At 37.6% G+C, this 27,031-nt stretch overlaps 1 protein-coding gene across 12 annotated transcripts in view; it reads right to left on the reverse strand.

Moving 5' to 3' along the window:
- IMMP2L (inner mitochondrial membrane peptidase subunit 2) overlaps window positions 1–27,031 on the reverse strand; it is an 886,893-nt gene that overhangs the window by 847,054 nt on the left and 12,808 nt on the right. For 2 of the 12 annotated variants that reach the window (XM_060632892.2, XM_060632891.3), the window contains exon 3: window positions 1,359–1,492. The exons of the other annotated variants lie outside the window; for them this stretch is intronic. The gene's annotated coding sequence lies outside the window, so the exon portion shown is untranslated. The remainder of the gene's footprint in view (window positions 1–1,358; window positions 1,493–27,031) is intronic. 12 annotated transcript variants of the gene reach the window in all.

Raw genomic sequence — 27,031 nt, forward strand, 5'->3', positions numbered from 1 at the left:
TTTCTGTACTTGAAATCCACTTGGTGACTTCAGTGGAAATTTTCTCTTCACAAAGCAGTAAGTTAGAAAACAAATAAACATTCTAAAAAAGTAAATCCTTTCAGGTTGTTGACTATTATGGTGGAGCTGCTCCTTATACCCCTGACATCTGTTCTCTTCAACAGTCACAGAAGTTTTAATGGGACAAATGGATGCCCAGACTCCCTTGCAGCTAAGAGTGACCATGTGACTAGATCTGATGAATGGCATATGAAAAAACTGATAAACTTCCACACTGTGCCCTGAAAAGGAATATGCCCTCCCCTTCCTGTTTCTCTTTTTACAATACCATGATAACAAGGTGGTAGTAGGAGTAGGGGTAGCTATCTCAAGTTAAAGAGAGCAAAGCAACAAAATAGAAAGGTCTTAGGTCCCCAGCACCATGGAGGCACTGTAAGTGTGCTGCACTGCTTACATCTGAACTATTAAAAACCACTGCTATGAGTCTGTGTTATAGCAGCCAAACTGATCCTAAATAATATGACAATGAAATCTATGATAGATCAAGGGAAAGATTTAGGTACCATCATAGAAATAATATACAGAATTCCTGCTGCTGTACATGAGAAACCATGAAGCATGGGCTGTAAAGAACAAAGCCACATTCGTTTTTACCTGCATTGACGCTCCCTCCACTCTGGCCACACAGACCACCCAATCCAGGCAAGTCATGGCCACAGGCACTGCTACAAAAAAAAGCCTTTACAGAAAGTCTTGAAGTATCTTCTCACCCAGCCTTGTGAATTCACCCAGCATGTGAATTCAATACAGATAATTACCAACACTCACCCTGTATCCATTTGACTAATTTTCAGATTTTCCAGGGATAAGCAATTCCTTAACTGTCTCATGCAATAAAAAACAAAATAGTGAGAGATCAAGATATGCTACCCTACCAGACCAAATGGAGCCAAACATAGACCAACAGATGAGGAACCTTCATGGTTGGGAAAGATAAATGATGACTTTGTCCATGGTTCTTACTTAGACAAGCTACAAGGGCTACCCGATATTAAAGGAGGAGGAGAAAGGAGTGGTGAGTTAGATGTCTCAGGACCCCTCCTTCTTTGCAGTGTACGGCTGGATCAGAATAACTTTAAAGTTCCCTAACACAATCACAAGGCTTTGTTTAGCCTACAGCTCAGTTTGCTTCCAAGATGACCTGAGATTTCTTTCTGTCCTTCTGAGAGCAGGTTCAAAAGGATCCAGAAATGCAATTCAGACCAAGCATATACCAAAAAGGCATACACCAGGACAGTGTTAAATTCGGTCCAGGTACTCATATCTGAAGATTTTACCCAATAACCTATATAACTTACACTTGAAATGAGGAACACATGAAGAAAGGGTGTCACTGCCTATGTGACACCCAAGTTGTTGTAGTTAAGGGATCATTTCCAAATAGCTTCATCCAAAAGACTTCACCTCCAACTTTATTTTAAAGGAATTTTGCCTTTGAAGACACAAAAGAGGGTCACATGGTAATGAGGAATACATAGTCTTATGATCATGACAGAGCAAAAGAATTCTCCAGAATTATCAGTATAGGAAAATGACTTTCAAACTGTTTTGAAAGAACATACAATCTATACAGCAACTCAGTACCTGCGTACTCACTCACTCATACACACACACACAACTTACACATATACCCTCAAAATGCAGCAAATAAGAACTGAAAAGTTTCACAAAACAATTCTTATTCTTACTACGTAATAGGCTATCATTTTAGTCTGTTCTATTTCATTGAATGGAACAAGATAGATGCAGGGAGACCAAATTATGCTAGTGGTCCTGGGTAAGAGATGATGGTAGGCTGGGCCACAGTGGTCACGACAGACACGGAATTAGAAGCACATTGTGGGCTCAGTCAGTGGAGCATGTGACTTGATCTCGGGGTTGTGAGTTCCAGCCTCACACCGGGCATAGAGCTTACTTAAAATAATAATAGTAATAATCAGACTTAAGATACAGATTTTGGAGGTTAAAATGACAGGAGTGGAAATGGATGGGCAATGAGAGGGGAGGGGAGGGAAGAGAAGGAAGTGTCAAGAGGCAGTAGGGACCTATGAAAGCACTGTTATTTTGTTATCCCTGTGAATTGCACTCCAAAGTAGTAAAAACATGCTCATAATTCAACTTCTCAAACGTTTATTCGGTCCTACTAAGCACAAGGCCATAACTTAGGTGCTAAGGATACAGAGGCGGAAAAGCAGACATGATTCTTGCTCTCAAGGAGTCACAGTGTATCAGGGAAGATGCCCCTAAACAAATATTTTAAATGGAAATAAGCATTGAAAAAGGCCATGCCCTGGAGCATGGGAATATGGAGCAAGGAAGTCCCTCCATCAGCAAATGATCAGCAAAGGTCTCGCAAAGGAAACAGCATTTGAGGTGAGACCTGGGCATTTCAAGCACATGGGGTAGCATGTGTGAAGGTGTAGGAGCAAAGTAAAATATAGCTGTTTAAGAAACTAAATGAAGTTCATTTTGGATAAAGTATGTGTACAATTTATTTCCTGTTTTAATTTTCACTTTAGTAAACATTTAGTTATTGTCTGCTAAACACCAATGCTAAGTGTAGAGAATATAAAGATGGCTGGGCATACAATATAATATCATTTAAAAACTCTCACAAACATACTTTATATTTTCTATGTAAATTTGTATCTGCATATAAAAGTATTTAAACTAGAATATTTTTTTCTTTTTTTTATTTTTTATTTTTAATTTTTTTTAACGTTTATTTTTTTATTTTTGAGACAGAGAGAGACAGAGCATGAACAGGGGAGGGGCAGAGAGAGAGGGAGACACAGAATCTGACACAGGCTCCAGGTTCTGAGCTGTCAGCACAGAGCCTGACGCGGGGCTCGAACTCACGGACCGCGAGATGGTGACCTGAGCCGAAGTCGGACGCTTAACCGACTGAGCCAGCCAGGCGCCCCTAAACTTGAATATTATTTGCATCATTGTGTTCATTGTTTAATAACCACCCATATGTCACATGTATAATTAGTAAACTATAGAGAGAAACGGAAAAAGGAGGTTTATCAAAATGCTAAGCGGTTCATTCTAGATGCTGGAAATGTAGATGATAACTATTTTCTTCTTTGAACTTTCACTGGTTTCTAACATTTAAAAAATAAAGATGGTGCTATGAAGTCACTTTAGTACATAGATAGTATGGGATGACGCCAGTCCTCATCTATTTCCCATCCTGATAAATAACCCACCCTTTCTCAGTCCACTCTCTATGCTGCCCTAAGGAGAATAAAAACACCAAGTAAGATTCTTCCTATTTAGGCAGCAATCAACATATTTAACTGACTGCAGCTCTTTTATGTAGCCAAAACAGGCTATACTGAAATATTGCATGCTTGGGAAAACTTCTTGAGAGTTTGAAAAGCCTTAGACAGTCTTACCTTCCTACTCACCCAGAGTAAGCACTAGGTTCAAACAAGAAAAAAAAATGCTGACAATCCATATTACAAACAACTTGACTCTTTGACTATTTTAAGTAATTAACAAACTGGACTTAAACACATAAGCTTATGCTTGCTTAAATATAAAGCAAAAATATACTTTAACAATCAGGTTAAATAGGCTTGAGGATTTAGACTCAAAAAAAGAAAAAAGAAAAAAGAAAAAAAGAAAAGGATAGGACAAATGTAGATAGAAAAGCACACTCCTATACATCTGTGGCTCTTAGAATTAAAAAAGCAAACATATGACAGAATGAAAATATAAGTGTTCTCTTTATGGTTCCTTGTGTCCTGCATGCATGGAACTTCACTATATGACCAGGGATACGTGCAGAATAGAGACTGGGAAAACTTTCAAATCCGATGATCTCACAGTTACCCCAGTGATAGGGTAACCTGCATGCTTATAATGTAAATTAAGGGGGAGGGGGGAGGAAACATCAATTGTGTCAGAATTGGAGCCCCAGAATTTTGAGCCTCCCCTTCTTTTCCAATATCACTCTCCCATAAACTGCTACTCTGTCTGGTCACTGTGGCAGCCAGGAAGGAATATGGTAGTTAGGGTCTGGGGCCTTGAAGTGACCTATCACCAGCTGTATGCCTCACCAACTCACTTTCAGGCCTCAGTTTCCTCATCTGTAAAAAGAAAGAGGCTAGATTCAATTTCTAAGGTCCTTTCTATGCCCAACACTCATGTTTCTATAAGTTGTTCAATTGTTTCTCTGGGATTTCAGCAAATACTAAAATAAAATTGTAAAAAGTCACTCAGGTTATTGCTCTAAACATGTGAGACTCTAAACGTTAAAAAGAAAAAAAGGCTTTGCTTTTATTAAACAACTGGTTACAAAAGGAAACAAAGAAGCTGGAACAAGTGCCAATCACGTCAAAGTACATTTCATTATAGGTAAAGAACCAGAAGCCACTGCTCTTCCACTTCTTGTGTTCACAATTCCACTGCCGACCATCTCCTGCACCACAAAGTCAAGCCCAGAAGTTTTCTACGGAGAGACTCTCAAGGAGCATGTGGGAAGAGTGCCAATCTGAAGGTGTGCAGATTCTGCTCAAGCCCAGGGGGGGGAAAAAAAGCTACCTTGTAAACAAGTTGTCCCTGTTTTCAGAGGCTCAAAAGAAAAGTCTCAGTACAGTCCTATCCTACCTCAATTGGAAGGGCACCTGTACCACATAAAAATCAAACACTTTTAAAAGCTTCTATCACAGGGGTGTCTGGGTGGCTCAGTCAGTTAAGCATCCGACTTCAGCTCAGGTCATGATCTCACAGTTCATGAGTTCGAGCCCCACGTCAGGCTCTGTGCTGACACCTCAGAGCCTGGAGCCAGCTTCAGATTCTCTGTCTCCCTTTCTCCCCCTCCCTGCTCACGCTCTGTCTCTCTGTCTCTCAAAAATGAATAAACATTAAACAAAATTTTTAAGCTTTCATCACAAAAATACTAAAGAAACCATGCATAAGTAAAACAAACATTACATTTCCTTAGCAAGTCGTACAAATAAATCGCTTAAAGTTCTATCACATTCACATTTCTTGTTAAAGTTTATGTATTTCTTTTTCTATAGAAATTGCCAAAGAATCATTGGAGTGACCTGGTCTTTTGTTCACACCTTCTATGTTTAAAACCTCCATACTGGGGCACCTGGGTGGCTCAGTCGGTTGAGCGTCCGACTTCAGCTCAGGTCACGATCTCACGGACCGTGAGTTCGAGCCCAGCGTCGGGCTCTGGGCTGACACCTCGGAGCCTGGAGCCTGCTTCCAGTTCTGTGTCTCCCTCTCTCTCTGCCCTTCCCCCATTCATGCTCTGTCTCTCTCTGTCTCAAAAATAAATAAACGTTAAAAATAAATAAAAAATAAAACCTCCATACTAATAAGCACCCAGCATCTGTTTCCTCTGAGAACATTTCCTTTCAGCAATGACAATATGCTACTAAAATCATCCCCAGCAAAAAGGGGATAATTTTTATCAGTAACCTCATTCTTCTAGGGACCATGCAAGTCATTTAGGTTCAAAACATTGCTCCTGAGAAAATTAATGCTTAAGTAGTAGGCACACCTGGTTCATTGCTGAACTGAGAATATTTTTAAATAAGCTTTCAGATTCAGTTGAAATCGTATTTGCCACCTGCTATACAGTACCTACAAGGGAAAGTTTCTTGGTGATGCTGACCTCAACCACATAATGACCTACAGCATAAATGCCTCTCTTCCCTCTCATGACTTATAATGGCTTCATCATGCATGAATTCATCTACAATGATTCTTAAACTTGTTTATATTTTAGCCTCTACAAAGTCACCACTCATCCATAGCAACCAGGTGGATAAATACACCTCAAGTCATCCTAATTACAAAAACTATTTAAAAATTGTGTGGGAGGCTTGAAAGTAACGGGAAAATAATAAATTACAAAGCAGTATCTTATAGAAAATGTAATCTTTCAGTCATAGTAATAAGCCTGCACATTTGGATAACCAAATCAAGATTTCATGTATAAACTCAAACTTTTATATAAAAGTTTTATAGTTTTATATAAACTATGAACCATCAGAGAATGTAAGAGCAGGAATCCAAGAAAATCTGACACCCAATCTTGACTCACTTAATATATATTTACTGCTCACCTACTCCACATCTGGAACTGTGATAAGGGATGAATACACAATGCAGAACAAGGTAGGTGTGGTCCTTGGCCACATGGAGCTTACATTTTCATTCTTGCTACATTAATTGTCTCCTTTGCTAGACACGATGCTAAGATACCAGAGGTAAAAAGACACACCTTTCAGTTCCTTCCCAGGGCGATTTGTTACAAGACGACAAGAAATGAGTAGATGACCATCCTTGATCAGGCCACCCTTCTCCATGGATCTCTCTAGTAGCTCCTGCTCCCAATAACCTCACTCTGTAAACAACCTAAGCATGTACAAAACCAGAAGGAATTTGGATACATTTAGATTGACATTCTAATGAAAGAGAAAAACAGTAACTGATGAATTAGAACACTTTCGCTTGTACTAGAAGAAGATCTGGGAAAAGTAATCTATGGAAACCAATTTAAAAAAATTCAGGGCCACCTTGCTCCTTTCACTTTACAAATAAACAGATTATAAAATAGACAATTGGTAATCTTTATAATATGAACTCCAGCGTCAATTCCCTTACCTTTTAACCTGTGTGACTTAGCAGTTCTCACTCAAAAATTCTCAGAAAGGACAAAATGGCAAGAAAAAATAAAGAATAAAGAAAAAACTAACCAAAAATAATAAAGGGGATAAATGTAATGGAATTAGACATAAAGTGAACCATGTCTGGCAAAGATACCCCCCCCTCCAAAAAAAGTCACTACCAGTAGCCTAATGAAGATAGTAATGGTCCTCTGTCTTGACCTAAAACTGCCTCTTGATGGAGATAATTGTAAGTCACTATTGGTAAACTGATAAGCATCTAGATACTAAGAGAAGAGAGATTAAAACTGACACACTTAATTTGAAGTCAGGAATGTTTAAACGCAAATGAATTCCATGGGTATGTTCTACTACAACTGGTGTAGAGAGAAAATACCACCAGAAAACAACTATGAGGTGCAACTTACAGGTTTTTGGTAAGGACTTCAATTTGCAAATGTCCTGCATTTATGCTCACTCTTCCTTCTGCCACAGAAGAGGAGCCCTTCCTCTGGCGGGCAGTGCTCCGCGCAGAGGCAGCATCAGCAAAGAGGAAAGGCAGTATAAAGTTGGTGGCCTGTGAATCTAACTGACCTCAGTTCAAATCATGATTCGATCACGTGACTTTGGACAAATTACTTCATCTTTGCTGAGCCACAATTTTTTCACCTGAGAAAACTTGCAGGGTGTTTTGGAAGTGCAAAATGTTTGCACGTGTTGTTCTGTTGAAGTAAGCATTTGTATGAAGAAAAAAAATAAAGCCCCATAAAAGTAGTACCTGAGTACATAATATGTTTATTAGAGAACAATGGCTGGATCATCAAATAAAAGGTATTTATTTCTTCAGGTAAAAGCATTAGCCATGCCAAAAGAAAGGGACTAGTAATAACAAATCAAAAGAGGACAGTAGACTTAAGGATGTCCATTGCATGCAATAAAATCAGGAAAGCCTATCTTCTAGGTCATGGGATACCTGTTAAACAGAGTGATACTTTTCTACTGCTTTGAACTTAATCATGTTCTAGGATTTCACTGGTTAGGGACTACCATATTTACTGATACTGGCTAATTGACAAGAATTATGGAGTGCCAACACTGAAGCACTGTCTTAGGTGATTTAAGTTTTAAAAATCAGAATAAAGGAAAAATATAACTTAATGCCAGAATTGGACTACAGGAGTAAGTTATATAAGAGACATTGAAAACAAAAAAAAAGAGCTGAAATTGCAAGAAAAAAAATCATGAGAAAAAAGGGAAGAAAAAATGAATTTAAATGTAGAAGGTAGGTTTAAGAATGTTCACTAAAAAATTCTTATAACTTTTCTATACATTTAAAAATTATCATTAAATATTGGAAATAAAAGAAAAATAAATTATATTAGGTAAATTTCTCAGACAATAGGAAAATACAATTCTGAGAGCAAAGGTACCTAGGGCCTGATATAGTAAGAATGCTGGCCAGACCACAAACAGGATATATGTTAAGAGAAGTGAAGAATGATACTCACTTTAATACTTATTTTTTTATTTTGCTCTGTTTTGTCCCTTAGCAATTTGGATATCTCCATGACTCCAATAATTTTGAAACTCATATAAAAGAAAATCCATAATACCACACTAGACCTAAGAGCTGACTCAGTCGACCCTAATCCTATAAATTATCCTTATCCTTTAACTCCATATAGACACTATTTGACTGCACTTACAACTAACGCCCAATCTCAAATTTCAGTTATTAAAATGCCATAAATTCTGCAAAAATTGTTTATCATAAAAATTAACAGGCAAGTGGATAGCTTTCCATAGAGTGAGAAAAATTCTACTAAATGATAACAATTAGCAAGGAGAAGCTTCGTAAGCTTTAACTCTAATATTCACAAAATTTGGGTGTCAACACAGCACTCTTTTTTTTTTTAATTTTTTAATGTTCATTAATTTTTTGAGAGAGGGAGACAGCACGCGAGAGGGGTAGGGGCAGAGTGAGAGGGAGACAGGATCCAAAGCGGACTCTGTGCTGACAGCCTAATGTAGGGCTCGAACTCACAAAGCATGACATTGTGACCTGAGCTGAAGTTGGGAGCTTAAGGGACTGAGCCACCCAGGTGCCCCAGCACTCTATTTTTTTTTAATGTTAATTTATTTTTGAGAGAGAGAGATAGAGTGAGTGAGTGGGGGAGGTGCAGAGAGGTGGACAGAGGGTCTGAAGCAGGCTCCGCCCTGACAGTAGAGAGCCCCATGCCAGGCTCAAACCCACATACCACAAGATCACCATCTGAGTCGAAGTCTGACATTCAACCAACTGAGTTACCCCAGCGCCCCTATTTTTTTTTTAGTTTAATAGAAAAGCATAACTGTTATCTTTAAGTAAAAGCTAAAGGCAATATGGATTTTAAGCTAACAATGTGACCACTTAAATATATGTGTAAATGAAACAGACCAGGTACTCATCTACAACCCAAAAAAGGAATTAGACAATATTGGGCTATTCACCATAACCCTATTTATTCTTGAAACAGTAACATTCTGAATTGGCAAAAGAACACATCTCTAGTATCAGAACACTTACTGCATAGCTTTTTTAAAATACCACATTAGTTAGCATTCTGCTGTGTGCAAAATTGGCTTTTAAAAAATTAAGATAGCAGGGTGCCTAGGTGGCTCAGTCAATTAAGCATATGACTTCAGCTCAGGTCATGATCTCACAGTTCGTGAGTTCGAGCCCCATATCACAGGCTCTGTGCTGACAGCTCAGAGCCTGGAGCCTGCTTCAGATTCTGTGTCTCCCTCTCTCTCTGCCCCTCCCCTGCTCATGCTCTCTCTGTCTCAAAAATAAATAAACATTAAAAAAAATTTTAATAAACAATTAAGATAGCCCATTAAAGGAAAAAACATCCTTCTCAAAAAAAATCTCAAAACTCTTCAAAAAATCAAAACTAAGAAATAAGAGCGAGACAGGGGAAATAAAGAGAATATAACATTGAGAACCTAAAAAAAAGAAGGGCACAAAATAAATAAGAATATTGGAAAGTTAAAATGTCCCTGAAAACATCATGTGACACACAATTCCTGTAGCACAATTATCTGAGGTATCAGCTTTGCTGTTCCTTACCTACCTTGCTTTCTCAGATTCTGGCCCACTCTCTAATACTTCATATTCATTTCTCTTAGTTAGTGTTGACACTAACCCTATTTCTGCCCTATTTTTATGTGATACAGGGTCTCTAATGGGTTTGACAGTTCGTGGAATAAGCAACATTTTTGTTTGTTTTTTTGAGAGAGAAGGCATGTGTGTGTGTGTGTGGGGGGGGGGGGGAAGAGAAAGGAATAGAGAGAATCCCAAGCAGGCTCCTGCTGTCAGCACAGAACCCAATGTGGGGCTCAAACTAACGAACTGTGAGATCATGACCTGAGCCATAATCAACTAACTAAGCCACCAAGACACCCCGGAGTGAGCAACTTTTTAAAAGAACATGATTTCAGGAATTATGAAAATCCTATCTTGATCCCTATTCTTTATGCCTCAAATACACTGCTTTCTTCACCAGACTACAAATGCCTGTAAGTGAATATAAACATCACCTCAAATTCACATTAAGAGATAAGGAGAAAAAACATGGCTTTTCCTTTAATCAGGGTTGTAAATAGGAAGTAAAAAGGCTTCTCAAAATAATCAAAGCCAACAGACCCTAAAGGGATCTTTTCCCAAAGATGGGAAAGCAAGGTCACAAGAAAAGTGGAACTGGAAAATACAGTGTAACCAGGAAACTTACGGCCAGCCCAGGCAATGTTATTACTCTTTACAGAATGGTAAAGATAAAAATTAGAAACACAGGCTCCCCCAGCAAGGAAGCACATTAAAGCTCTGATTAGTCTGTCAAAAATAAAACCTGTCCAAAGGATGGTGGGGAGTTTTGGAAGGCTGCCCACAGCCCATCTACGGCAGCTGCATGTCTGCAGGGAGCTCCAACAAGAGCAGTGCGGGCTCGGTGCTGGACAAAGATGCAAGCCAGACGAGAAGATGTACGCAATTTAAGGTAAAAGCAACAATAACTGATGTCTTTGGAATAAGGAGCTATGGTTCTTTAAATTTACAAGTGCAAGTGTAGGGGGCGGGGGCGCACACTTGTTGTAATGGCAATGACGGCCTCGCTGGCAGCGTTAAGTTAAAAAAAAAAAAATAGCAGTCAAGAGGTCAGAGTACAAAGAGGCTCATCCTGTGCAGCCTGGAGACTAAGGCAGATGGAGCACAGCACTTTCTGGACTCAAGTGTCTGCTTCACAGAAAGTCCAGGGATCATAATGAGTCCCTGGTGAGTATACAGCATATGGAACTAGGATGTTACTTAGATTGCACCCCACACATAAATCCCTTATTTTGAGTTTACCTACTTGCCAGTATATTAGAAGATTGTGTTTAAAATACCTGTGACATTGCATCAACATGCAATGCCCTGAAGCTATGACATATCTGCCAAGCAAAGCATTTAAAATTACTCACAGCAGTATGAAATAACGTAAAACAGTTTTTCAAAAATGCTGTAAGCAGGTACCTTCAATGAAATATGATGATCCCTACTACATAATTCTAAAAAAGAATGAGAAGTTGGGAAGATAAGGCAACTTAAAATGTCACCAGATTATTATATTATTTTGTATATCTATTTTTAGACGCTTGACCAGTAAGAGTCAATGGTCTGTCAAATAATGTAGGCATAGCATTATGTGACATTCCATCAGTTTGACAGAAGACTCTTAAAATGGTATGATACTAGTGCAGAAAGAGTTAAATATATAAATGGAACAAAAAGGAGACATGGTGGTTTAAAAATGCTTCTGCAAATTCCTTGACAGTCCTTTCAAAATGATGAGCCTAATTCCCATCTTCATAAGGGTGGGCGGGATTTAGTGACCAGCTTCTAGCAAAGAGAAGGTGGTATAAATGATGCTATGTGATATGTGAGTCATGAAAAGGATAACTCCCTTGTAGCTCTCTCTCCTATTCACTACTTGTAGGCAAGCCAACACCATGTCATAAGAACAGCCAGCCACATTGGGGCATCTGGGTGGCTCAGTCGGTTGACTGTCCGACTTCGGCTCAGGTCATGATCTCGCAGTTCATGAGTTCAAGCCCCGCATCAGGCTCTGTGCTGACAGCCTGGAGCCTGCTTCTGATTCTGTGATTCTGTGTCTCCCTCTCTCTCTGTCTCTCCCCCACTCATGCTTTGCCCGTCTCTATCTCTTAAAAAATAAAATAAAATGTTAAAAAATTAAAAAAAAAAAAAAACAAAAAAACAAAAAACAGCCAGCCACAGTAGAGGCCCACTTGGAAAGGAATTGAGGCTTCCCTCTCCCCAGTAGCCAGCATTACCATGGCCAGCCCTGTGAGTAAGCCAACTGCAAGGCTGATTCTCCTGTGTCAGGTAAGCCCTCAGATGACTGTGGCTTGGGTTGAAATCTTAACTTCAACCAGAAGACAGATCCTGAATCAGAAGTGCAGAGCTGAGCTGCCCCTAAATTACAGACCCATAGAAACTGTAAGAGAATACATGTTTTAAGCTGCTAAGTTTTGGAGTAATTTGTTTTGCAGAAATACCTAATAAAATAGTAGACCCAGAAATAGATCCAAAGACACAAACTTATATGATAAAGATATTAACATTGAGAAGAAGGGACTTGAATTAACAAAGGTTGCTGAAATAACTACAATTTGTACAATTTGTAAGGGGGGAAAAATCAAAGGTGGATATTTACTTAACTCATTATAGAAAAATAAATCTCACACAATTCAAAAATTAAATATAAAAAATAAAAATATAAACACAAAACTGGGGTGCCCAGGTGGCTCAGTTGGTTGAGTGTCCAACTCTTGATTTCAACTCAGGTCATGATCCCAGGGTCATGAGATACAGCTCCTCGTCAGGCTCCATACTGAGCATGGAAACTGCTTGGGATTCTCTCTCTCTCTCTCTCTCTCTCTCTCTCTCTCTCTCTCTCCCCCTCTGCCCCTCACCCCTGCTTGCACACTCTCTCTCTAAAATAAAAATAAATATATATATATGTTTTTTCTTCTATTATATATATATAATAAAAATATATATGTTATGTATATAAAATAAAATAAAATAAAATAAAATAAAGGCAAACAGTCTTTTAGGGGTAGGAAGAGGCATTTCAAACATTTAATAAAGCCCAGAAAACATAAAAGAAAATTACTGATGGGTCTGACTACATAAAAATCAACACATATCACAAATAAGGTTAAAAGATAATCAGCCTGATATAAAAAGCTGCAATATATATTAATCCTCAAAGCTTCATATCTTGAAAATTATGTAATTCTTATAAATTATAGGGGAAAAAACAAATGTTCTGAGTGAAAAGTGGGCAAAATACGTGAAAGGCATTTCATTGAAAGCAAATATGGATAGTTTACAGAGATATAAAAAGGTGTTTAACCACACTAACAACAAAAGACAAATAAAAACCACCTTTTTAACCTATCAAACTGGCAAAGATTTAGAAAACAAAAAGCACCCAGGGTGGAAAAATACCACATCTCATGCTCTCCTGGTGCTATAAATGGGTGAAACCTTTCTTGAAGGTAACATGGCAAAATGTGCCAACATGTTACATGAACACACCTTCTGTGCAGAGGCGCCAATTCTAAGGTGTGAAGACAGGATCAAGGATTTTCTAATCCTTTCTCTAATAACCTGAAAACAATCTATAAAAGGGTCTATGGATACATAAACAACAGACTGACACGCATCAAGTAGAATCATTTGTCATGATTAAAAAGGATATTGTGTACCTATACTGCTTGACATATGGAGTTGGAAAACTCTAAGTATAATGGGAACTCATTTGAAATTTTATACACACATAGACTATTATTATCATCATCATAATTATCGAAAGAGGTCAGGTGAGGAAGAATATGAGCCAAAATGATGACAGCAGTGTTTATAGGCAGTCAAGGAATTTTTGCTTTCTTCTGTGTAATTTTCCATATTCTCTGAATTTTCAATAGTGGGTACATATTTCCTTTGCAAACTAAAGCAAATTAAGAGTAGTCTTTCCTGCTACCACAGAGATTTCTTTAATGCAAATTAGCTCATGTGCAGGAAAATGACGTCAGTTGTGTTGGCTCCAGCAGGAGCGAGTTTCCTCACACTTAATGGGAAAGTTCCATTCGGCAGCTTCAAGGCTTCCACTTGTCTACGTCTATGTTAAGCTACTTGAGGAAGCTGAGGGTGCCGATGAAGAAAGGCACAATATTTTCCACTGTGTTCAGAATAACGTAAAACTCGTAAGTCAACACCCTTTTTAACCTTGGCGAAATTAGTCTCTGGGAGAAGTGGGACTATGAAGACACAACTGTCAGGAGGAAAACCAGGGTTTAAGACTGCCTAAGATGAACTGTGACACTGGGTATAAATGCCAGTTGAGATTTGGCCATTTTGTGTGTGTTATTCTGTGTACGACATTCCACTGGTCTCAAATGATCTGTTCTCATCTGTTCCTAATGCTCTATTCCCTGTAAGCCCTATCACTCATAGCACATGACTTTGTAGAATTAAAGATTTTTCAGGAATGCAAACATGGCATTAATAGAGAAATGCCTATGCTATTCTGAGTAAAATGCAAAGAGGTAGAGAAACATTCCATAAGTAAAAACAGAAAGAGAAAGAAAACTTTAAACTTCGTATCGCTTCAGCCATGGTTTCTAATGAAAGATATGAAACACAGGGCAAAACCATTTCAGTATTTGTGATTTACTCCATACATTTTTATTTCATGTTACATATCTAACAAAAAAGAAATGGTCTTTGCCCCACTATCCACTTAAAAAATCTAAACAAGACAGAGAATTAAACAGGCATCAACTGTGGAAAAGGCAGTGATCCAATCAACATTTTTTTTTTTTTTTTTTAGTTTGTATAAACAGGAAAGAGATTTCTTTCTTTCTCACATAAAAGAATTCCAGAGGTGGACAGTTCATACTGACTCTGCACTGCCCATCATGGCAATTCACCCATCATCTTTCCTTTTTTAAGGAAATACTACTTTATTGCAGTATAATCGACATACAAAAAGTTGTACATATATAATGGATACACTTTGATAAGTTTGGAAATAAGTATATACCAGTGAAACCATCACCACAACATATTCCATAAACATATGGGACACCTCCAAAAGTTTCCTTCCACTCTCTTTTGATCCCATTAATTTTTTTTTAATGTTTATTTATTTTTGAGAGATAAAGAGTGAGCATGGGGGAGGGGCAGAGAGAGAGAAGGAAAGAGAGAATCCCAAGCAGACTCCACACTGTCTGCACAAAGCCCAAGACGGGGCTCTACCCTACAAACAGTGCCATCATGACCTGAGCTGAAACCAAGAGCAGGGTGCTTAACTGGCTGAGCCACCCAGGTGTCCCTAATCCCATTAACTTCTGAACAGAGTATTCAATTAAATACCCTCAGTTGGGATGGAGGGAAGAAGAAATGCAAAAAATGAGGGAAGCAGCTCTGAAACTATATTAGATACATTGCAGCCTTGACCAAAAGAATAAAAGTATTAGTTGGAAACCATGGTGCTCTGTGGAAAAGGGGAGACACAGGGGAAAGTGAAGAAAAAACCCTCTAGAGACCTAAAAGCAAAGATACCCCAGTATCTTGTTACCCCAGTAGTAACAAGAACTTCTAGTATCTGGATCTTAGGTTCTAATACTATTCTTCACTAAAAGCTCTTCAGAGAAAAAATTGATTCCAGGGCTGGACCTGGGAAGGTATAAGATGAACCTGGAACATTTTGTTACACCTCTAAGTAAAGAGATGCTCAGAAAAGTGATAGAAGAACATAAAAGGTCGCAGGGGCCTGCTTGAAGGTGTTCCTGCACTAAATATGGGAAAATCTGGTCACTAAATAATTAAGGTCAGTAATAATTATAAACTATGAAAAAGTACCTTGAGATTTGCTTATTTTATGAAATTGGGTATTGGGGCACCTGGGTGGCTCAGTTAGTCAAGTGTCTGACTTCAGCTCAAGTCATGATCTCGCGGTCCATGAGTTCAAGCCCCACATCTGTGCTGACAGCTTGGAGCCTGGAGCCTGCTTTGGATTTTGTGTCGCCCTCTCTCTGCCCTTCCCCTGCTGGCTTGCTCTCTCTCTCTCTCTCTCTCAAAAATAATTAAACATTAAAAAATTTTAAAACAAACAAAAAAAAAAAGAACGGAGTATTTAGCCTCAAAAGGTAAGTTAAGTAATGCAAATTTAATTTTAGTATAAGTAATCTCATGAAAGTATTTTATAAACTGTTAAGTTTAATAAAATGCATTTTTTTAAAGTTTACAAAATATTATTTTAAAATAAGTTTCCTTTGGGATCATTCTCAGATATATGTTAGAAATTAAGTTAGCTCCCTTGAAGGTTCAAAAATTTTTCTTCAGTTCATAAATTATCCATCTATATAATTTTCAAAGTATAATAACTGAGCGAAGTAAATAAAGCTTTCGACTATTTTTCGATTTTATATCTGCATATCCAGCTGTTCTGTGAGTTTGAGATCCAGTGGTAAAATACAAAGTTGTGAATTTGAACTATTTTAAATGCATACCTTATTATCATTAGTTCTAGTATAAAATGGTCAGACCCCTGGGGTTTGCCAAGAAACAGCTGATGTTGAAATTATCTAAGCCTAAAACGCACTGAGCAGAGAAATGATCACAAAAAAAAAAAAAAAAAGAGAGAGAGAGAGAGAGAGAATTGAGCTAGCATTTCTTCCTTTAGTATTTACTCCTTTTATGTCAATAAACATTTGAGTACCTGCTACGTGCAGGGCATCATACAGTTTCTATACTGAAAGAATGAAGATATACCTGTGTATCTATATACATATTGAACATTAAACATTGTTCTTTTGAATTAATCTGGCCTCATGATAAGGTGACAAGGGCCATAAAAGTAAAATGAAGAAAGATAGGTTTTATAGAAAAGATAGGCAACTGGGGATATAATAGAAAGACAAACTATACAGTATTCGATAATTTCTGGTCCTTCTACTCTCAGAGAATGACTGCCCCAAGGTCAACGTGGTAGTTAGCCAAGTGCCATGTACTAAAAAAAAAAATACAAACCACAACTTCCACCTGCTTGAAATCCTTCAATAACTCTCCATTTCCTGTAGCACAATATCAAGCTCCTTAGATTTAGCATACAACTTATCTTTCATTAGCACATCATGCCCTTGCCAAACCCAGCTACATGCAAGTTCTAGAATGCATCATGCTTTTACTTGTTGCTGGGCCCTTATGTATATTCCCCTCTGTCTTCATTACTCTTCCCACCTTTTTTTCTTGGAAACTCTTTTTTTTTTTTTTTTTTAAGTAAGCTCTACGCCCAATGTGGGGCTTGAACTCACAATCCTGAGATCAAGAGTTGCATGCTCTACCAACTAAGCCAACCAGGTACCCCGTCTCAGCCAACTCTTATTCATCCTTCAGTCTGCTGAGATACCACCCCACCAGGAAGTCCCCCCTGGCTCTCCAGGTCTGAATTAATTGCTCCTCTACACATTCCCACAAAATCCTATGCTTCCTCTGCTATAGCATTTATCACACTTGACTTTCTCATCTTTACTTCCAATTGGCTGTGAGTTCTTCGAGGGCAGGGACTCTTGTTCCCTGCCAAACTTCAGTGTTTGATTGCCAATACAGTTTTATGGAAGAAATTAATAAATTACTTCCAATAATGTATTATTAATAACAATTTTTAAGTAATTATTTTGGTAAGCTAACCTCATAATTTCCCATCCATGTAGACTATCTGCTTTGTATTCAGAATATGATGGATGTTGTGGAGGCATGGATGAAGGGAAAGGCATTACCTAACCACTTGGAACAAATTAGGTGTGTGTGTGTGTTGTGTCTGTGTGCATGGGGAAATATGTTCATGTGTCTGACTACCCTCTCTCTCATCTGATAGCTTTACTTGGCAGTTGGAAGATATTTATTGAGGAAGTATTTCTTTTTAAATTATGTATATTTATGTATGTGTATGTTTATGTACACTGAACTTCAAGAGGTGGATTTTTTTGGTATTTTTTTCTTCCAGAAATCATAGCACAACACTCATGGCTAAAGGCAGTAAAGGTGGGTAAGAAGGATCAAGTAATTTTTCACAACCAAATTCAACTATAGGACATCAACATTATTTTTCCAGTTAAAAGCTTACTTTGAGGAAGTTTTTAGCTTGTTTTTCCTTAAAAGCAATGTTTTTATCCCAAGCTCCATGGTGTCCTTAAGGATTCCCTAGAGGCATGAGGGCCAAAGGGAGCAAACACAAAGTGACCAAAACTCTGAGCTCCGATTCCCTTCTTTAGTCATAGTTACTCTGCTTCTATCTGTTTGGTTTTTTTAATAATAGAATTCCAAAAAAGATTTTCTTTGAAGGGTTCACTACATTAAAAAATAAGAAGAAAAAAAAGGTTAAAAACCACCAACTTAAAGGATTAGAGGTGGACTAAGGCTCAAACTATATAATTAGAGCACTAACATTTTTCATATTTCTTGTTCAAATTCACCTCTGTCGGGTTTATAGGCCCTTATTTGTGATAAAATGAGAAATATCATTGGAATGCAGATATCCAGGTAGAGTAAAAACAACATGGGTTTGGGGAAGTGTATTTATTCTCTGATGCAGCAATAAGATTATTTATCTTATAATGTTTAATGGCATTATTTGTGTACCAATCTTCAAGTTAATGATTCATAACAAAGAACACCAAAATAATATAACTGAACAACAGAAAAGCCCACTGGAAATGCCAGCTGCAGCTATGTTTTATATATATTACATGAATACCCCACCTCACTTTAATAATCTCTTAGTAAAAAGATCACCTTAAATGAGAAAATTCACCAAACTCACACATAAGTGGCAATTTTAACTATTTGGCCAATAAAGAAAAAAATTGAGAACAGGGTAACTGCAACCAAGGGGCTCCATATCCCAACATTCAGAAGACCATTGGGAACACCCCAGTAGGGAGAATTCGACCTGCTGGTGAACTCAGCAGTGATAAGCAGAAATGGGAGTCTCAAAACAGAAACCTTCAGCCGTCCTCTGCACAACTGCTGGAATTGTGGAATGGTATTCCACTGCAAGTCAGGTAAACATCTGAAAACAACTTCTAGCTCCGTAACTTCCTAAGTTAGGTGAATCCGAAATCTTTACAATTGAACACATATAATTATTCCTAAGAGCTACTGAGTAGAGAAGGAACCAACCTAATTTTCATCTCTTCTGGGAAACCTTACATGAGAACTCTAAGCCCCGGCACTGTCTTCCACTCCCAAACTCCTCTGACATGTACTAGACACACACTCATTTGGCACCCAGTATTATTACTTATCTTTGTATAGATATGTCCATTCTCCCCATCTATGCTCAAAGCCCCTAAAGAGTAAGTACCATGGCTTACTCCTCTCTCCTAAAAGTCTTAGAATTTTGTGAAGCATTTGCAAGCGCTAAGCAAGTGTGTCTTGACTGTCTGCTTAATTTTATTTATTTTTTTTATTTTTTTAACGTTTATGTATGTTTTTAAATTTTCTTTAATGTTTATTTATTTTTGAGAGAGAGAAAGAGAGTGAGTGCCAGCGGGTAAGGGGCAGAGAGAGAGAGAGGAAGACACAGAATCCAAAGCAGGCTCCAGGCTCTGAGCTGTCAGCATAGAGCCTGACACAGGGCTTGAACTCATGGACTGCGAGATCATGACCTGAGCTGAAATCGGACACTTAACCAACTGAGCCACCCAGGCGCCCCTAACGTTTATTTATTTTTGAGGCAGAGACAGAGTGTGAGTGAGGAAGGGACAGAGACAGAGGGAGACACAGAATCCGAAGCAGGCTTCAGGCTCTGAGCTGTCAGCACAGAGGACAACACAGGGCTCGAACTCACAAACTGGGAGATCATGACCTGAGCCAAAGTTGGACGCTTAACCGACTGAGCCACAAGATAACACACCCACCCAGGCACCCCTTTAATTTTTTTTTTTTTTTAATATTTACTTTTAAAAAAAGACAGGGTGTGAGTGGGGGAGGGGCAGAGACAGACAGTGACAGAATCTGAAGCAGGCTCCAGGCTCTGAGCTGCCAGCACAGAGCCCCACGTAGGGCTCAGACTGACGAACGGTGAGATCATGACCCGAGTGGAAGTAGGATGCTCAACCGACACTTAACCCCTACTTAACTTTAGATGTGGTTTATATTGCCACCTACTTATAATGTTGATGGAGAGACAGTTTGGTATGACTGTGTCAGGCACTCCGTTCCTTTAAATACCAGTCAGGAGCATAAGAAAGAAACTGGATGGCCTGAGCAGGCTGTTTGGAGAGCCACCCAATCTATCTGATATAGCACCTCCCTGCACCTGTCATTCCCAAAGAACCAAAGGACCCATCTAATTCTAGAGCTAAATCTTTACTTCCCTTCCCATGCTCAGCACCAAAGGAGAAATCAAAAAACTTGGATTCAAGTCCTAGCTATGCCAATGACCCAGCAATTCATTTCATCTGTTTGAGTGGACTACCTGTAAGGTTCTTTGCTTCAACTATCTGTGATTCTGAGTCTAACTTCAGGCCTTTACCTTCCATATCAGAAATCCATAGAATAGCCCCTTCTCCCCACTCCTAAAATTACCTGTCTTTCAATATATATCCCATCATCATCATCACTGCACCTGTGCTCAAAGACCACTTCTGGCTTCTGCTGCAAGGTTACCATGCTCATGAAATCATGTTCACTTGCCTGGTCTTTATACATGTGCTCATTTAACAAACACACATCACATAGCTGGTTGGGTAGTACAAGATAACACACACACTTGGGGAAACTTCTAATATATTCCTGCTGTCAGCAGCAAAGATAAATATAACCCTACTTACAAATAAGTGCCAGTAACAATAAACAAAATTATTTTCATATAGGTCACCAAATAGGTTGTTGTCAACTTAATCAACAGCTTGGTGGCCCTGAGAACAATTCCCTGATCCTTCCAATTTTGTAAGAAACTTATTTTTATTGATACATCAACAGCAAATGATATTAGGGAGCATCACAATGGTTGTTATGGTAAATGGCTCAGAAAGAAAATTTAGTAACAATTTTGATGGATTTTAGGGAGTATATGAGCTAGATAAAAATATATGAGCCATATAGAAATTCAAAGCAATTTAAATTAATATCTATCAGTTTTGAATAATGAAGAAGTTTTTCAGAACCTAATATATCTTTGTTCTGAAAAAAGGCTAGACATATCACCTAAAGACCTTCCCCTTTCCCTAGCCAAGTAATTTGTTATCCAATTAATTACAAAGAAAGGTGGCAACCTCACCTCTTCATGAGTCTAGCCAAATGAATCATTTGTGTCTAGCCATAATAAAATCACAGATGAAAGTTCAGTTTTAGTAGTGAGACAGACATAACAGAATCCCCTAGGCAATATTTAAGATGTTATTTTTCCTTGGCCAAAATTATACCAACATTTTGCTATATTAGGTGTTAACTTCAGTACAAACATTAGATAGTCATATAAAAATTTTTGACTAACAGTACAGTGAGGTTTTCTTCCATTTTTAATAAGGATAGAGTGATGGGCAGACACTCTCAAAATCAGTCAGATATACTCTTTCACAAATTATTATCAAATCTGTAAACTCTGAAAGAAGCATTAATTGGAAACAGAAAGAAAAACTGTAAAACAATTTTATTGTGAAACCAATGAAATAAAAATTTCATTCTAGTAAAGAATATTCACTTGCATTATCTAAAATATTGTATTGCTATATCAATGATACTAATATAAAAATTTTCGTTATTCTGTTTTGTTACCTCGATTAATCTCTTACATTCACCTACTCTTATCCCATATTGAAAGATATCAACTAATGTTCACAGTATTTGAGTAACCTTCCTAAGGTCACACAGACAGTAAGTAGCAGAGCTGAATCCAGATTATGTGCCCCCATGGCCTGTGCATTTAAGCACTGTGTTCCCCACCTCCCACTTAGTCACCACTCCCAGTAAATATTCATCACTCCCAATAAACATAACATGAGTTATTGATTTCATAGCTGCTACCACAGCAATCAGATGCAACTTTTATGAGGAGTGTTCTGAATACACAATTAGTTCAATCCACTATGTAAAAGGTAAATGCTCAAGTCTCGTTAATTTCTAATAAATTTTCAAATGCAGAAGGGGTATAAAAGGAAGAAAAGTACAAATCTATATATACAACATCAATTAAGAGAAAAATATCGCTGGAGTTGTCTTTGGACTTAAGCACCGAAAACATTTATTATCCTGCTATCCTTTCAGCCCCTCTGTATTGGCTCTTAGAACTTCATATTTCACTGTTGAAACACAGGAAAGCTGGAAGATACGTGCATTTCAAAACATCGTGCCCTTTTGCAACTTCCCTTCTACATTTATTACCTGGATCTTTAAACACTCAACTAGGAGCTAAACCAATTCAACTGTATGTGTAAAATGTAAAACTGGAAATGCCAGAAAATCAACATGACCTTTAAAATGTAACATTTTCCACAATCATTTAGTTAATAGTAGAAAGACATTTTATAGTATTTAAAGCATAATCTTCATGTGTAATATTTTCAGCAAACATAAAAGCAAATACAGAACAAAGTACTTAAAAATCAACCACATTTTTTAAACAAAAATTGCAATTAATTTTAAGCTACCACTTGTTTGCAGTAGTTACTTTACCTGTTAAACATTCATAACCATATTGGTGTGCTCCATTTGTCAAATACAAAGCTGATGCAACCATCACCACCCAAGCCCAGTCACCTCCTACGACTGGTAGGGCCTACCACTATGACTAATTCTCCCCCAACTTAGCCCTATTAGTTAGCTTGAGAACTAAAATATGTGTCAGACAAAGGCCAAGATGAGCCCTCTCTCTAAGTCAACAGGACCACCTTGATTAATTCCAAGGCACTGATCGCAACATGTTTTCTAACCAACAGACTCCTCAAAGATACTTAAAGAAAGATAATAATTAGGTAGTCGATATTACCATAAAATTAATTTTATATAAGAGCAAATGTAGTCTTCTATCTTCAGATCCAATCATGTATTTGTTAAAAGTAAAAGATATGCAAATAAATGCTAATGGGATGGCAAATTTTCCCCAAGAGAAAATCACACTTCAGATAAATCACCACTCTTACAATTTTAATTCCATAATCAAGTAGCAATCCTTGAGAATGTAACTTTCCCCTTTGACTACTTTGATTAAGTATTTTCAGTAGAAGCTGATCAGAAAATAGTTTTTCTTAGATTTTTTTTTTTTCCACTGCACGGTTCCTAGCAGATTAAAATTAGCAAGACAGATGAAGTCAGAATCCACATCATCTCCATTTATTGCCTTTAACAGCTGAAAATTAGGAAGAAAAAGAGATCGAAGAAACAAACAGAACAATCTAATGCCTGGCTAAAGGACAAATTCTACCTTTAAAATTGCGCACGGTTCCTATCAACTCTATGAATTCACTTCTTTAATGAAAAGAGTGAAAGAGCAAGGTTATAGCTTGCAGAGACAAAATAGTGACATATCAGCCAAGCAACTAAATTAGGTATCTCACCTGTCACGGAGAAAATCAATAAGGCCCAGTGAATTTATATTGTACACTGCTTTATTTAGGGAAAAACTTTGAAATACAACATCTTCAGCTCTTTGTGTACTAAACATATTCTGCTCCATTGGCTGGAAGAAATCTAAGAAAAGATGGCCTCTGTGGCACACGGCAAACAGGACTCTGCCTTAGTGCAACACAGAAGCAGAACAAGATGAAAGAAAAGCAGCTGGGAAGGGGAGTTTTCCATTCAACATACGTAAAAATAATCAGGGAAAGGAATGTAAGTGGCTACCCTAAGAAGAAAATAGGTAGAATCGGCTTGGGTGGAAACAAAACACCAGCAGGATTGAGGAAGCCCTCAAAGTAGTTTACACCCCAAACAAATCAAGAGTGACACAAACTTAGGCAGGAAAAATGTGGCTCAATAGTCAAAGACATGCAGAGTCTGACCTGATTCTTTTCCAGCATCATCTTCTTCTCTTTTATGATGGTACCCTTCACATTCCCTCCCTATGCCTTTACTTGTTCTACTCTTTCAGCCTGGGTTTCTTTCCACCCTCTCCACACACTTAAGGCTGCAGTCTCCTAATACAAGCTCAAAACTCACTCATATTTTATGAAGTCACAGGCAATCTCCAATCTGTTAGCTATGCCCCATCCTATGGCACCCAAAGCTTTGTTTACACCTCATTTTGGACACTTAGATTATATTCTGTATCAGTCATTTATTTACGTATTCATCTTCCCCACCACTACACCTAAGGGTGATTTTTTGGGGGGAGGGGGTATATTTTTTTAACTGTGGCAAAATACACATGACATAAAATTTACCACATTAACCATTTTTAAATGCACAGTTCAATAGTGATAAGTATACTCACATTGTTGTGCAACCAATCTCCAGAACTCTTTTCTTGCAAAACTGAAACTCTGTATCCATTAAACAACTCCTTATTCCTCCCTACCCCCTACCCCTGGTAACCAGTAACCTGCTTTCTTTATGAATTTGACTACTCTAGGGACCTCACATAAATGGAATTTGTCTTGTGACTGGCTTATTTCACTTAGCAAATTACCTCAAGGATCATCCATGTTGCAGCATATATCAGAATTTCCTTCCTTTTTAAGGCTGAATAATGTCCTACTACATGTGTATTCCACATTTTGTTTACCAATTCATCCAGCTGTGGATACATGGGTTGCTTCCACCTTTTGAGTACTGTGATTAATGCTGCTATGAAAATGGGTCTTAGAAACTTTTCAATTATTATTTTTTTAAGCTTTCTTTATTCTTGAGACAGCACACAGGAGTTGGGGATGGGCAAAGAGGGGGACAGAGGATTCAAAATTGGCTCTGCACTGACAGCAGCGTGACTGACATGGGGCTCGAACTCAAAAAGCATGAGATCATGACTTGGGCGGAAGCTGGACGCTTAACCGACTGAGCTCCCCAAGCGCCCGCCATTTTACATTAAGAGTGCATAGCATTATAATTTCCCCACATCCTCACCAATACTTGTTACTATTTTTTTTAATAGTAGCTACCCTAATGAGTATGAGTTAATAGTATCTCATCATGGTTTTCATTTGCATTTTTCTAATGATTAGTAATACTGAGCACCTTTTCGTGTTCTTATCAGTCATTTGTGTATCTTTGTTGGAGAAATGTCTATTCATGTCCTTTGTTCATCTTTTAATTGAGTTATTTGTTTTTTGTTGTTGAATTATAGGATTTTTTATAGACTGGATATTAACCCCTTATCAGATATATGATCCAGAGGGATTTTTTAAATTCACTTTTCTATTCCCTAACTTTCCATAATGGATTATATGTAATACAGAAATATACTTTGAGTTGAATGTGTTTCTTCCATTAAAAAAAAATTTTTGTATAATACAAAATTCAAAATATCCAAAAGGCAGTATACAATAGAAAATAAGACACCCTCTCATCCCTGCTCTCCAGCCACTCCCCAGAGGCATTTTATATTTTTTAATTATTCCCTCCAGAGATATTCTGTACATATACAAGAAACTATATATCTTAATTTAGTCTCCTCCAAAATATTAACCTACTAATGCCCACTGTTCTGCATCTTTTTTTGACTTAATAATTATTCCATTTCAGTATATATCAACTGCCTTATTCATTTTAACTACTACACATTCTACTATACGTACCATAATCTATTTATCCAATTCCCTAAGAATGGGCACTTAAGTTGTTTCTAATTCCTGCCAACAATACCCTTAAATATATTTCATCCAAGTACAAGATCTGCAGAATAAATCCTAATAAGGAATCAAATGATATGTGTGTTTTAAGTTTTGTTAACTATTTCTAAATTGGTCTCAATGAAAACTGCAAAAATCCATACTCCCATTAGCAATGATGAATCTGCCTATTTCCCTATACCCTCAATAACACATTGTGTTTTCAAACTTTGTTTCTTTGCCAATCTGACAGACTACTAAATCTAATATTTAGGTCATTCACAATCTAACCTCAATCTACATGTTCCATGGCCTTTTACTGTAGACAAATAGTTTCTCATTGGTTCTAAATTAAAGAACAAAGGTACTTCCCAAATGTCTTTGTTCAAACCCTATCGGTTATTTTGAATGGTTAAGATGATCTTTCTGCTCTCCCTGCAAATACAAAAGACAACATCGATTCAACAACTATTTAGTAAGAGTCTACTATGTTGCATAAAAGTAACTGAATTTTGTGCAATGGAAGATCATAGTAGGGAAGGTCAACCTAGAATGGAGAGCGGCCTCTATAACTTTAAGCTATACAGGCATACCTCGTTTTATTGCACTACTCCTTATTGTGCTTCGCAGATCATGCTTTGTGTGTTTGTCTGTTTTTTTACAGATTGAAGTTTGTAGCAACCTTGTATCAAGCAAGTGTCTTAGTGCCATTTTTTCAATAGCATTTGCTCACTTCATGTCTCAGTGTCACATTTTGGTAACTCTCACAATATTTCAAACTTTTTCATTATTATTATACTCGCTACAGTGATCTGTGATCAGTGATCTTTGATGTTACTATTGTTAATTGTTTTGGAGCACGACAAACCATGCCCATAAAAGATGGTGAACTTAATCAGTAAGTGTGTGTGTTCTGACTGCACATGTGGTGGAAACAGAACTATGTCATGTCTTCAGCCATAGAATACACTTTGAAGACAAAAAAAGAACTTTAAATTAGTACAGATACAAAAAGATGAGATTGCAAGATAATAAGGATGTTAATAAAGGACGTGACTATTAGAGTTTTATCGTGAACTAAACAACATCAAGCATTCTCAAACTCGGAAGTGTAGAGTTTTCTGTAACTATAATGCATTAGTATGTCGCTGACCATTCCTCTAAGTATTTTAAACTAGATGGACACTTTGAAACTAGAATTATATTTAATGTATCACTTGCCTCAACATTTCAACTTCACAAGACTATTTGCATTCTCTTCCCCCCCAAAAATCTTTCTACCTAACTATGCCTTGCCCTACTGGCTTCAATCATCTACCATCTTCAATGGTAGATGTTTTCCTACCATAAACATCTAATAATGTGTCTCTGACTATATACAGAAGGTGGCAATATAATTCGTGCTGTTGAAGGGAGAACTAACATCTCAAGCTAACAACTAGGAAATAAATGTGATTAGG

Source organism: Panthera onca, chromosome A2 (genome assembly GCF_046562875.1).
Source record: "Panthera onca isolate mPanOnc1 chromosome A2, mPanOnc1 haplotype 2, whole genome shotgun sequence".
Lineage (NCBI taxonomy): Eukaryota > Metazoa > Chordata > Mammalia > Carnivora > Felidae > Panthera > Panthera onca.